This window comes from Rhodnius prolixus, unplaced genomic scaffold (genome assembly GCF_049639745.1).
Source record: "Rhodnius prolixus isolate KJV_2025 unplaced genomic scaffold, Rpr scaffold_1, whole genome shotgun sequence".
In the NCBI taxonomy this organism is placed as follows: Eukaryota; Metazoa; Arthropoda; class Insecta; order Hemiptera; family Reduviidae; genus Rhodnius; species Rhodnius prolixus.
This window is the reverse complement of record NW_027411581.1, coordinates 4,226,368-4,238,975: the sequence shown is the minus strand read 5'-3', so window position 1 is coordinate 4,238,975 and position 12,608 is coordinate 4,226,368. Positions and strand designations below refer to the sequence as shown.

The following is a 12,608-nucleotide window of genomic DNA, read 5'->3' as shown; positions in this document are numbered from 1 at the left end:
TTTAACGTAAAAAAAATTATTTCCAGAGTAATTTCATTACGTAAGTTAATAATTTTTTAATATCAATTAATATAAATAATTATTGTTAAATGTTTGTTTAACATTTAACAAGTGATTCTAACTACGTAATAAGTAATGAATTAGGTAAAAACTAACAAAATAATGTTTCAATCAAAAGGATCTTCGTATTTATTTTTTTTATTTATGTAGCTGTGCGTGTAATGTGTAGTGTTTTAGTGTCCGAGTGTTTGATAACAGAATCACTTAAAAGAATGTTTAACTCACTACGTAACACCACACACTACTTTACCTCCGTCACTCAGGCACAGCAAAAGTAGTGAGTGATAAAAAAAAAAAAAAAAAAAAAAACTTGGTTGAAGTCAAATATTCACAACTCCAGAATAATTGATCAATCTCTGAATAATGGATGGAAAATCTGGGGCCGGCCAGTAACGGAAGTAAAACAAGCCTGTTGCGATGTATAAAATGAATAATATTAACCATATGTTTACATTTCAACAAAAAAATTAAAAATTGACAATTGTAATTGTAAAAGTAAAGTAATTGCCTATTTTTTCAAGCGGGCTTTACGTCCAACTACCAAATTAGGTGTCGTGGACGGAGGCGACTAGCAAACATACTTTACTGTAAATTTCTAATATTAACCATAAAAGGTATAGACTGGGAATATAGCCTAGTACCGCAATACATCGTAGCATTGCGGGTCTAGCCTCTAACCGCTTGGCTACAGTGGCACCTCAACTGTAATTGTTACTTTAAGAGAAAAATCGCATACTTTCCAGAATATTTTTTGTAGCAAAATAAATGTTTAATTTTTAAAGGAATTTCAATTTCACAAAGTTGGTAAAACTGTCCGGCCTTAGATTTCACAAAAGTAGTTAGAATAAACAAAACAGAAGCTAGATCAATATTTATTTATGTATTTCAAAAAGGTAGTAGTTTAAAATAATCGTTTAGAAAGCGGTAGTATTGCCAAGAAATACGAGTCCTTGAGACTTACTTGATCACTGCTCATTCCAACCTACAAGCTCTAGCTCTTTAAATCCATTATATTTTATTTTTAAATTATGAACACGTTAATCTGGCACATTTTTTAAAATTGCATTTCTTAATGAAATAAACTCATAATTCGACCAAAAAAATAATCTATTTTTAGTTTAACGTATAGAAATGTTGGAGCTGTTCAAAGTGAGACGATGTTTTTTACAATACGGATTTTACACGATTCTGTCAAATTGTCGTAGTTCAGTTTTCACTAGAAAAGCATTTTTTTTTTTAAATTACTTGAACACGAAAACAATTTCGTCTTGGGGTGGGGCATAGTACTTGGTGGACGTGTTGTCACTCAAGGCTGGACGTAGTTTATTAAAGACACACTCATCTGGTTTCTAGGTTTTTTTTTTGGGAGGCGCCACGATAGCCGAGCGGTTATAGGCTAGACCCGCAAAGCTAAGATCTATTGCGGTACTAGGCTATATTCCCAGTCTATACCTTTAACGGTTAATATGAGAAATTTTGCAGTAAAGCATGTTTGCTAGTCGCCTCCGTCCACCACACCTAATTTAGTAGTTGGATGTAAAGTCAGCCTGAAAAAATAGCCATTACTTTACTTTTACTATGCTTATTTCCTTGAAAAGTAACTCTAAAGGTTTCTATGATTTTCACGCTTCCCTCAAATGTCTTCTACTACTTGGATACGAATAAAACGCTTCACTTTTCCTCTTTACTGGTCTCGAACCTGGACAATGAAAGATACTCTTATAGTCCGGTTTCCGCGTAATTCGGAAAAGGAAAGCTGATTGGAAATTTATTTTCTTGGTAACAGGAAACTAGCGAACAAGCCTTAGCACTTCATATTCTGTACTGGTACATTTCCGCTTAACCGACTTTGCTCAAAGACAAGACATGCAATGCTTTTACTAAAAGCTGTAAATAAAAGAAAAAATAAAGTCTTACTTCCGGCATAAATCTTGGAAGTTTAAAGCGAAACAAAGACCACGCACTAGAAGCACTTGTTGTGAACTTCTAGATCTCCTCAAACATTTATTTCTAGTAACAAGGTTGCAAATACTTTGGGTATATCTTTATAAAAAACCGGAAATCAAACAATATCCCTCTCACTGTGGATGGTTCGAGCGGTAGGGGTAGGCTACGATGATAACTTCTTACAAGTCAATATTCCCTGTACTGACATTTATCGTTTGTTTGCAGGACAAGAGACAAGAAAGAATGAGCTAAGAGTGTGTGAGAGCTCTGTAGCTCTATTTGGGTTAGGTGCCGTGTTGGTTGGTGGGAAGTAAAGAGCGATGACCGCGCCATTACTGGAAGCACCATCAGAGGGCTCTCCAGTAGTGCTGGAACACGTGCGAAGGCGACCACTAGCCACTACAGTACCACCACACACCTATACAACAAAAGCATACTTTTCCCCACGCCGCCCCCCTAACACACGTACGCACATACATACCGACGCTCACCTTTTTAATATTCACACGGTCAAGCTGCTCTTTAAAGGCTTTATAAAAAAAAAAAAGCTTTAAATTGTTTAAAGCTTTTAAAAAAAACTCCTCTAATTTCTGTTTTACAATACTTACGAAGTTTCTTTAAGTTTCTCTTACTCTTCTCTTACTGTAGTAAGAGAATATTGTAATCGCTTAGATTTCCGACTTTGTAATTCCACCGGAAGTATTGGCTTCTGAGATTGCCTAGAGAGGTTTTTTTATAAAATGCTCTATACGTGTTTTTATAAAACTGAAGCATGTACTTAAGGTAAATTCTATTAAGGGCACTTCTAGACGAGGGAAGCCGGCGCTTCGTTTAGAGTGTCTATTTGTAAATTTAGTCTGCATTTCTACCTGAATAATAATGATGGTAAGGCGCCACGGTAGCTGAGCGGAAGACCCGCAAAGCTAGGATGTATTGCGGTACTAGGCTATATGCCCAGTCTATACCTTTAATGGTTAATATGAGAAATTTAGCAGTAAAATATGTTTGCTAGGCGCCACGATAGCCGAGCGGTTAGTGGCTAGACCCGCAAAGCTAAGATGTATTGCGGTACTAGCCTATATTCCTAGTCTATACCTTTAATGGTTAATATGAGAAATTTGTAGTAAAGTATGTTTGCTAGTCGCATAAAAATAGGTATTACTTTACTTTTACAATGATGGTAAGAATCAAATGAGGGGATAAATTTCCATATTTGGAGGAAACGAGCTAAACGGAAGTGTCCACCTAGCGAATAGATTTTCCAATATTTTGAGGTTTCCCAGTAAACAATTCCTACCATTTTCTTTAAGTTTGGTGTGCTAATTAATAACATTTTAATAAAACTATTTTTAAAATGAGATAAAATTTGTTATCTTCTTTATCATAAACGTTAAATTGTAGATATTTTGAACTTCTATTGTAGATAGTGTTTTGTACTTCACTTTATTATAATTACATAATTTTATATAAAGTAAAAAATTAGAAAATTGATAGAACAAACAAAACATTTATTTGAAGAACGTAGTTTAAAGTTCTTTTAATAACTAGCAATATATTTTCATTTCCGGTTAGGACATAAATTTCTACTAAAATACTTTTAGGAACACTAATAACAGAAAGTGGAGCCCACATGAAGTTAATTACAAGTTTCTATCTTGCAGTTAAAAAGCTAGACCCTCCACAAACAGCTAGATCGTGCTTACAACGCTCTAGGGAATATACTTCAAGTTTAATCAATAGACTATAAGGGCAGCTTTCTGTTGGTTTTACAAATTAGGGAAGATATATTTTTATAATCCTGAAGGAATAGAACTTTATAGAGTATTCTCCATTAACTCACTATGAACCCACGGCGCACGTGTTCCTCTAATTATTCTGCAATATTATTACTAAACTTAGGAATTGTCTATAGACGCAAATTTTTTTACTAAATATAAGTTCGCTTTACCATAAACTTTGAACTTTTATTCAAATATTTTTTATAAAGTAAGTAAAAAAAAGTAAATTAATGCCTACTTTTTCAGGTTGGCTTTACATCCAACTACCAAATTAGGTATCGTGGACGGAGGCAACTAGCAAACGTACTTTACTGCAAATTTCTCATATTAACCATTAAAGGTATAGACTGGGAATTGTAGCCTAATACCGCAATACTTCTTAGCTCTGCTGGTCTAGCCTCTAACCGCTCGGCTATCGTGGCGACTAGCCAACATACTTTACTATAAATTTCTCATATTAACCATTAAAGGTATAGACTGGGAATATAGCCTAGTACCGCAATACATCTTAGCTTTGCGGGTCTAGCCTCTATCCGCTCGGCTACCGTGGCGCCAATTTGTTCTATGAATTTGGGTAAGCGATGGGATTGGTGACACTGTAACAAGCGCCAAAAGAAAGAGCTATCAAATTCATAGGAGAAAATCTGGCTGACCTTAATGACAATCTGCTAAAACGGAAACTTGAATTTAAAGTATGTGACAGAATTTTTTGCGAAAAAAAAAGAGAAAAAGATAATCAAATCAGAAATGTAAATGATTCAGCTAAACAGCCAGCAAAAATAAGTAAATAAGTTCTATGGTACTACTTCACAATAGAAGCCTAGCCAATTGTGTGCTGCTGTCTATTAACGAGGCACAGAACAAGGCATGATGTAGGCAGATTCTAATCAACATACAATGGGAACCTTTGGGTGGAGAAAAACTGTAAATGAAAAGACTATTCTATTGACAGAAGAATGGTGCATAATATCCTCTTATTTCTTACAATCGTAGAGAATCGCTTTTCTTTTAGTGTAGTGACAAAAGTTAGAAAAAGTCGGCGGGAAAGAGTCTGGAGCGGGAGGAAACATAGATCGATTTTCATTTAAATTTTTGGGGCAAAAACTTGTGAATTGTTCTTTTCTCTAACACCTTATGAGAAAGAATTATGTTTGTGCAGAATTTTCAGCATAGGAGGATTGGACAGTGTGGAAATATCAGATGTGTGCAGGGTGCAGTGGATAAGGCCAATGTTCAATCGTGTGTAGACTGGTGTGAGATCTGAATGTACCGAACGGGCCAGGTTAAACCCAAAAATAAGGTAACGAGCATTAAGGGAAGATGCTTTTGAGCTTGTACAAATAATCCAGGATGCCACGTTTTGTTAAAAATCTTAAACCACGTCCAGGAAAGCTCCGAGACAACAATGTCCAAGCTTAAAAAAGAGGTGATTACAGCTACAACAGTCCATTTTTTCACTGTTAACACAGAGTCCAATGACTCTGCCGGAAACTCGATCAAGTGATCTGTGGGATAGGAAGATGTTCCAAAAGGAGGCTGGAGATCCTGTTTTGAGAGAAGAGATTTTTTTTTTTAGAATGAGAATTGTGGATCATTTTCACAACAGAGATCTTCCACAAAGAGAGAAAAATCAAACTTTCTAATAAAATTATGGCTCTCACAATATGACGACATTCCTATCGATAGTTACTGGTCGATCGATAGAGATAGCAGTACTATGGCGATAATGACGCGGAACATTCCTACAACCTACTACTATTGACAATTAATTATTTCCCAGACATAACAAGCGCTGAATTAACGACCGCGGCAACTCCGATAATTAAAAAACTCTTCAAGAATACAATAAATAATTAATTAAATAAATTAAAAACACAATAAAAAATAACAATAATTTACAGATAAAACTATCACAGAAAGGTTGATAATTATATTTCTGTGAAATGTCTGACAGTACAAGAAGTGACTGCAAACGTTTGTTACACTTAAGTTCATAAACTTGAAAAAAAAAAATTAGTAATTAAATTAAAATTACCCCCTCTCTCAATTTAAATAACAAGTGTGATAAAATAGGTTTTACACACAGTTTTAACAAAAATTAAATCAATAAGTGTTCGTACAGACTACTCCTTGAATAGCACCAATATTCCCTTAATTTAGAAGCAACTAAATTTTTTACAAAGACATCGAAAACGATGGTAAAATATCAATTTTTACAAAAAAGCACAAATTTCTTCTGTTTCCAGTTCGGAAAAACAGGAAAAACGAATCAAGAAAACGTAGAAATGTAAGTCGATCATAAATTGAAAATATAATTTTTAAAAAAGTCGAGTGTTTGAGACAAGTTTTTCTTTTTGTACTTCCTGTTTTGTTTATCGTATCCCTGACTTGATGACTCAGTCAGGAAGTTTAGTGCGAGTCGGAAACCAGGTCATATACACAATAAAATTTCGTTCTACAAAAAAATAAAATCAAAACTATTATCCAATACTGCCAACATAACCATATTTTTAACAGAAAATATTAAAAGATGGTAAATTTTCTTTATTTTTAGATATGTTATGCCAAATTTGAGGACTCCTGTGTAAAAGTAAAGTAAAGTAATGTCTATTTTTTCAGGCAAGCTTTACGTCCGAGTAAAGTAATGCCTGTTTTTTTTCAGGCAATCTTTACGTCCAACTACCAAATTAGGTGTCGTGGACGGGGGCGAAAGCTCAAACACTTTTTTTCTAACAAATAAAAAGTAGTCATACGCGGAATTCGAACTGGGGATCTCCCACTTACAAAGCCACGCTCTTGACCACTAGACAAACTCACGCCCCTGACTTTTATGTATGAAAACTTGCTAAGTAGAAATACATTACGTCACTTTAAATCTAAAACTTTTATTGGGACAATTTATTTTCTCGGGAAATCCATTTAAGGATTTAAGGATCGTGCGGTTTTCAGAAAAGTATCCTGCAATATTAAAATGGATTAAAATTTTGATAAAGAAGAGTAATTAGAAAGACAAAGTCGTGCGAGTGGTCTTTCTTGATTAATTTTTAATGTATGCAAATATTGTTAACATTTTAAGCTGACGTTATCTCTATTTGTACATAAAATTTTTATGTTTTCACATTGTTATCTATCGCAGTTATGTAATAAACTTAGCATTTCACTTAAAATACAAAAATAAATAAAAACCTAAAATAAATAAAGAAAATAATAAATAATATCTGTCTTTTTTCTTTGTCTTAGAGAAATTCTTTTCTGAGATAAAACAGGAAGAGAGGAGTGCAAAGGGAGAAATGCAGAGATTCTAACTTCCTTCCTCAGACAGAGCTTAATTGGGACCGGAAGTATGAATTTCTTTAGTTTTCCACCGCTTTTCTCTGACAGTCTTACTTTAAGGTTAACCAAGTTCTACCTCCTCTTAACTTTCCGTAGGCCGATCATACTTGGAATTAACTCTTGTCAGAAGGAATATTTTCGATGAAATCGAAAATTTCGACAAGCTCAAAATATTTTCCTTATTTAGTAAAAGGAAGTAAAAAATAGAAAAAATTTCTCCTCCATAATGACGCCATTGTAATCTTGTGACGTAAATAATCTTTTACCATAAAAAAGTTGAATGTCAAAAGTTCATTCAATTTATAAAAAAGTCCAATTTAAACATACATTAGAACTTAAGAGGTTAAGCAAGAATCATAGTGAACGTAATTAACTGTATGTATATAATATAAAAATTTTATAAATGTCTCATATTTACCATTAAAGGTATAGACCGGGGAATATAGCCTAGTACCGCAATACATCTTAGCATTGCGGGTCTAGCCTCTAACCGCTCGGCTATCGTTGCGACTAGCAAACATACTTTACTGTAAATTTCTCATATTAACCATTAAAGGAATAGACTGGGAATATAGTCTAGTACCGCAATACATCTTAGCTTTGCGGGTCTAGCCTCTAACCGCTCGTCTACCTTGGCGACTAGCGAACAAACTTTACTATAAATTTCTCATATTAACCATTAAAGGTAATAGACCGGGAATATAGCCTAGTACCGCAATACATCTTAGCTTTGCGAGTGTAGCCTCTAACCGCTCGGCTACCGTGGCGCCTCGTAGTTAACCATAAATAAACTTTTGCACAGATTCCCACCAGTTTAAACTAAACATAATCATGGGAGAGAACTTTGGTTAAATATAGGTCTGAACTAATCTAGGGAAAACTAACTAGTTTTGCTCACACGATTGTACACTGAAAATATGTTGGAACTATTTTTGTAGTGGAAGGTTATTTTAAAATGAAGGTTATCTTGCTAAAAAAAAATCAGTTGAAAAAAGTGGTTTCCTTGTTCGTTAAAAAAATAATTGAGAAAAAGGTATTCATTGTCACAAAATGGATGGAGAAAACTTCTTTTAAAACAACCAGGTTGTAATTTTTTCATTAAAACGCAGTAACTTTTACTTTCATCAAGATAAAGTGTTATACAAGAATATTTAATAAAAGAAAAATGAAATAAAATAAAAAATTTAAAGAAAAAAAACAACGGACTCCAGTATTGATCCGGTAACTTTAACAAGAACTATAGTTATTGGGCGGTGAGCCAAAAAACATTTTAATTGCCCTTTGGTACTACCATACGAAGGTTTTAAATGTTATTAACCTATTAACTGGCATTATGAATTCATATTTTATTAGGAATGAATTACAAAAGGAATTGCTTTAAAAAAGGAAAACTAGTCGCGTCTGCAGAGCTGAATAACACCATTTCATTTTACTCAACATAGGATTCTCATGTTTTCTCTTATTTCTAACAGCTTTTCGGATTTTCGCCCATTATCAGAGGTTGACTCATAAGTTCGATATAGATATTTTGACATACGAATTAACCTAACAGGTGAACCTGTACGAAGAAAAATCAGGCATGATCCACTCACACAAGTATTTCTCTAATTATAATTCTTGAGACCGAGACGCCACGATAGCCGAGCGGTTAGAGGTTAGACCCGCAAAGCTAAGATGTATTGAGGTACTAGGCTGTATTCCCAGTCTATACCTTTAATGGTTAATATGAGAAATTTATAGTGAAGTATGTTTGCTAGTCACCACGATAGCCGAGCGTTTATAGGTGAGGCCCGCAAAGCTAAGATGTATTGCGGTACTAGGTTATATTCCCAGTCTATAACTTTAATGGTTAATATGAGAACTATGCAGTAAAGTATGCTTGTTAGTCGCCACGGTAATTACTGCTAGAAATATTATTGAATAATAAAAGTTATTGCTCAACATGTATGGTTATGTTATACATCAAGTTTAGAGGCTATCGTTGCAGGTACTTTGGAGAAAAGCTGTGAAGAGGGAAAATTCCATTCAGTAAATTCCACTACCGGTCATAGTTGAATATTATACAAATTCTGAATATTAGTAATTATGCCTCTTTTGTAATAAAACTGGACCGTGAATTTTACAAGAAAATGGTTCTTAAAGGGTAGCCTATCCCCACCACAATCTCACAAGGAGAGCCTTTCATCGATTTTTCTTGGGACAAAAATCAAATAAACTTTATGGGCCCCACAAATGCAATCGAAATATAAAATTTCATCGAAGTTTTAGAGATATTTTAAGTAGATGCACACTGTTTCTGTTGAAAAAACAATTTTCCGGGCCCATGAAAACTCAATTTGGGGTAATTAGTTATGATCGTAATTCTTTTCTTATCTAGTAAGTGAAAGAAAAATAACATTTTCTTACGAGTGAGCTAAGAAAACTTTGATGTGACTTTTTTTTTTTTTGCTGTCTCAAATGTAAGTACATCGGACTCCTGACGGGAACTAGGAGTACTATTATCCTTAATTACAACTTGTATAAAAGAAATGTAATTAAAAGAACTGACGTAATAATTAAAAGAAAGGTTAACAAGATCAAACAATGGGAGTAATTCTTGACCCAGCCGCCAGCATGTCGGACAAAACATGACAGATGATGAAGTCGAGAATGACAGACAAACAACTAGGCCACTCATCATGTCCAACAAGGTGGAAAGTTCTTGGCCTTGCACAGAGATGGCGTTGTTATCAATGATTTTTTTTTTTTTTTGCTTTAACATGTTGGTACATGTAAGGCAATCAAAGTACTTTAATGGTTAACGATCTGTCAAATAGTTTGTTCTAGCTGATATTTTTTTTATTAAGTAAACTTGTCGTTTTAGAAATGAAATATGAACATTTCCGGTTTCCTTTTTCTTATACGAAAATTTTGTAACTGAACAAGATAATTTCCTTATTTTCCTACTCATTCACGCATGCGCAAGAAATCTAAATAATAATACCATTCTAGGCATACTTCTACCATTTTTTTTTTAGACAGCAGTGATTCGAAACTATAACATTGGAACAGCCTCTTAAAATGGTCACAATCAATAGTGAAAGTAACACTGGGTAATATTGGGTTTAGAAGACCCACGTGGGTAAACAAACATTCCATCTAAACATTCTACACATTCCTAAAAAGTAATCAACGTTTCTGTTCTGCTAACGTTTTACACCTAACTACGTCAAAATGGAAGTGTGACATTGACATAGCTGAGTGGGTTAATTACCAAATACCTGACGACTAGCAGCACATGCAGAGATATTGTTGTCCTCATGTAAAGATTTAAACATTTCTTTGATTAGCTTAAAATTATTTTATAATCTGGAGACAAGATTCGCTTAGATGTTGGCAAAAACTTTTAGAATAAAAACAAAAAAATATTTAAATTAAAAAAACGGAAAATAATTTACATGTCTCTTATCTCTCTCATAATTGAGGGAAAAAACTGATTACAAAATTGTACCAAAATAAGTTCTTATCAGTAAATTTTAATCAAATATTACGCTCTAATTACTTTTTGTGACCAATTATTTGATTAAAAAACAAAACACATTTTTGTTAAATTAAATCACATGTTGAAGTAACAGCTGGAATGACCAGTATGAACAATATATGTTCTCTTATTAATTGTCATGGACGGAGGCTACTAGAAAACATACTTTACTATAAATTTCTGGTATTAACTGTTAAAGATATAGACTGGGAATATAGCCTAGTACCGCAATACATCTTAGCTTTGCGGGTCTAGCCTCTAACCGCTTGGCTACCGTGGCGCCTAGCAAACATACTTTACTGCAAATTTCTGATATTAACTGTTAAAGATATAGACTGGGAATATAGCCTAGTACCGCAATACATCTTAGCTTTGCGGGTCTAGCCTCTAACCGCTTGGCTACCGTGGCGCCTAGCAAATATACTTTACTATAAATTTCTCATATTAACTGTTAAAGATATAGACTGGGAACATAGCCTAGTACCGCAATACATCTTAGCTTTGCGGGTCTAGCCTCTAACCGCTCGGCTACCGTGGCGCCTCGGACAGTTTTAATGTGAAATTGCATTATTGAGTTTCAAATCAAATTTTTGTGTACATATAAATACACACATTTCGCAATGTTAAGTGAAAAAAGAGTTTAAATTAATAAGGTGCTCAAAATATTGTCAAAATTACGACTTTTTTTTTTTTTTTTTGACAGTTATGCAGTGCATGTTGAAACATGTCTCAATTCCGAAAAGATAAAATTTGGTATTACAGCCAAAAATTTACGGCTACCGTGGAGCCACATACCATTTAAATAACTACAAAGGATTAAAAAAAAAAAATTGCTCAAATTTTTGAGTTTGTTGAAAAATTACTCAACCGGAAGTACTCTACTTTACCGACAGGACTTTTCAAGATTTGCACGAAAATAGTTTCCACGATTTTCCCTAAACTACCATGAATAAATAAAAAACTCTTTCTGCGGTAACTGGTTCTTAAAAAATTTTGTTTTAGGGCTATTCTATGAGAAGTGGGCGTGATGCAAGCCTCTCTAAAGTTAAACTCCTAGGTAACCTCTTTAAAATGGTTGAAGGAAATCCGGCAGACATTTTGCTAAAAATAATTTAACAGAAACATCAACAAAACAAAAAGCGAAATGTAAAATAATAATAAAAGAAAGACTTCAAAAATTAATATAGCCAATAGAAATGGATCTGAAGAGTCAATTTTTAGCTCAAAGAAAAGTCAATAGAAGGTTTGTATTTATGCCCGCATGTTTGAATGAGTAATAAATAATGAAAGCCCCCTAATTCCTGTATTGGCTGACGTCACGGCTAGGCAACAGGCAAGAGCATGCACACACACATGGCTGTGGTACACAGGATGTTAGTAAGGCCCTCACTAAAGACCTATCCCACTAACCGGCAAATGACGTGCTATATGGTTTCCGGGGTGTTTTCTTATGGGCCCATAAAATTTATGCATCAAGTGGAACCATAACCATAAAGAATGAATTCTGTCCTAGATACATGTTACGTAGCAACAGATAGTAAAAGTAAAGTACTTAGTAAAAATAACTGCCTATTTTTTCAGGCGAGCTTTACCTTCAACCAAATTAGGTGTCGTGGACGGATGCGACTAGCAAACATACTTTACTATAAATTTCTCATATTAACCATTAAAGGTATAGACTGGGGAATATAGCCTAGTGCCGCAATACATCTTAGCTTTGCGGGTCTCGCCTCTAACCGCTCGGCTACCGTGGCGCCTCGGACAGTTTTAATGTGAAATAGCATAATTGAGTTTCATATCAAATTTTTGTGTACACATAAATACATACATTACGCAATAAAAGATTTTTTGTGGTTTATTATCTCGCATATCCTTATCAGGCGCAAACAATTTAGGAATTTGCTTGTAATAACATTAAAGTATAAAATAAATAAAAAAACTAGATAACTTAAAGAATTCCAATATATAAT

General features: G+C 34.0%; 1 protein-coding gene across 2 annotated transcripts in view; it reads right to left on the bottom strand.

The window, feature by feature from the left end:
* LOC141452747 (uncharacterized) overlaps positions 1-12,608 on the bottom strand; it is a 244,474-nt gene that overhangs the window by 124,240 nt on the left and 107,626 nt on the right. The window lies entirely within an intron of this gene.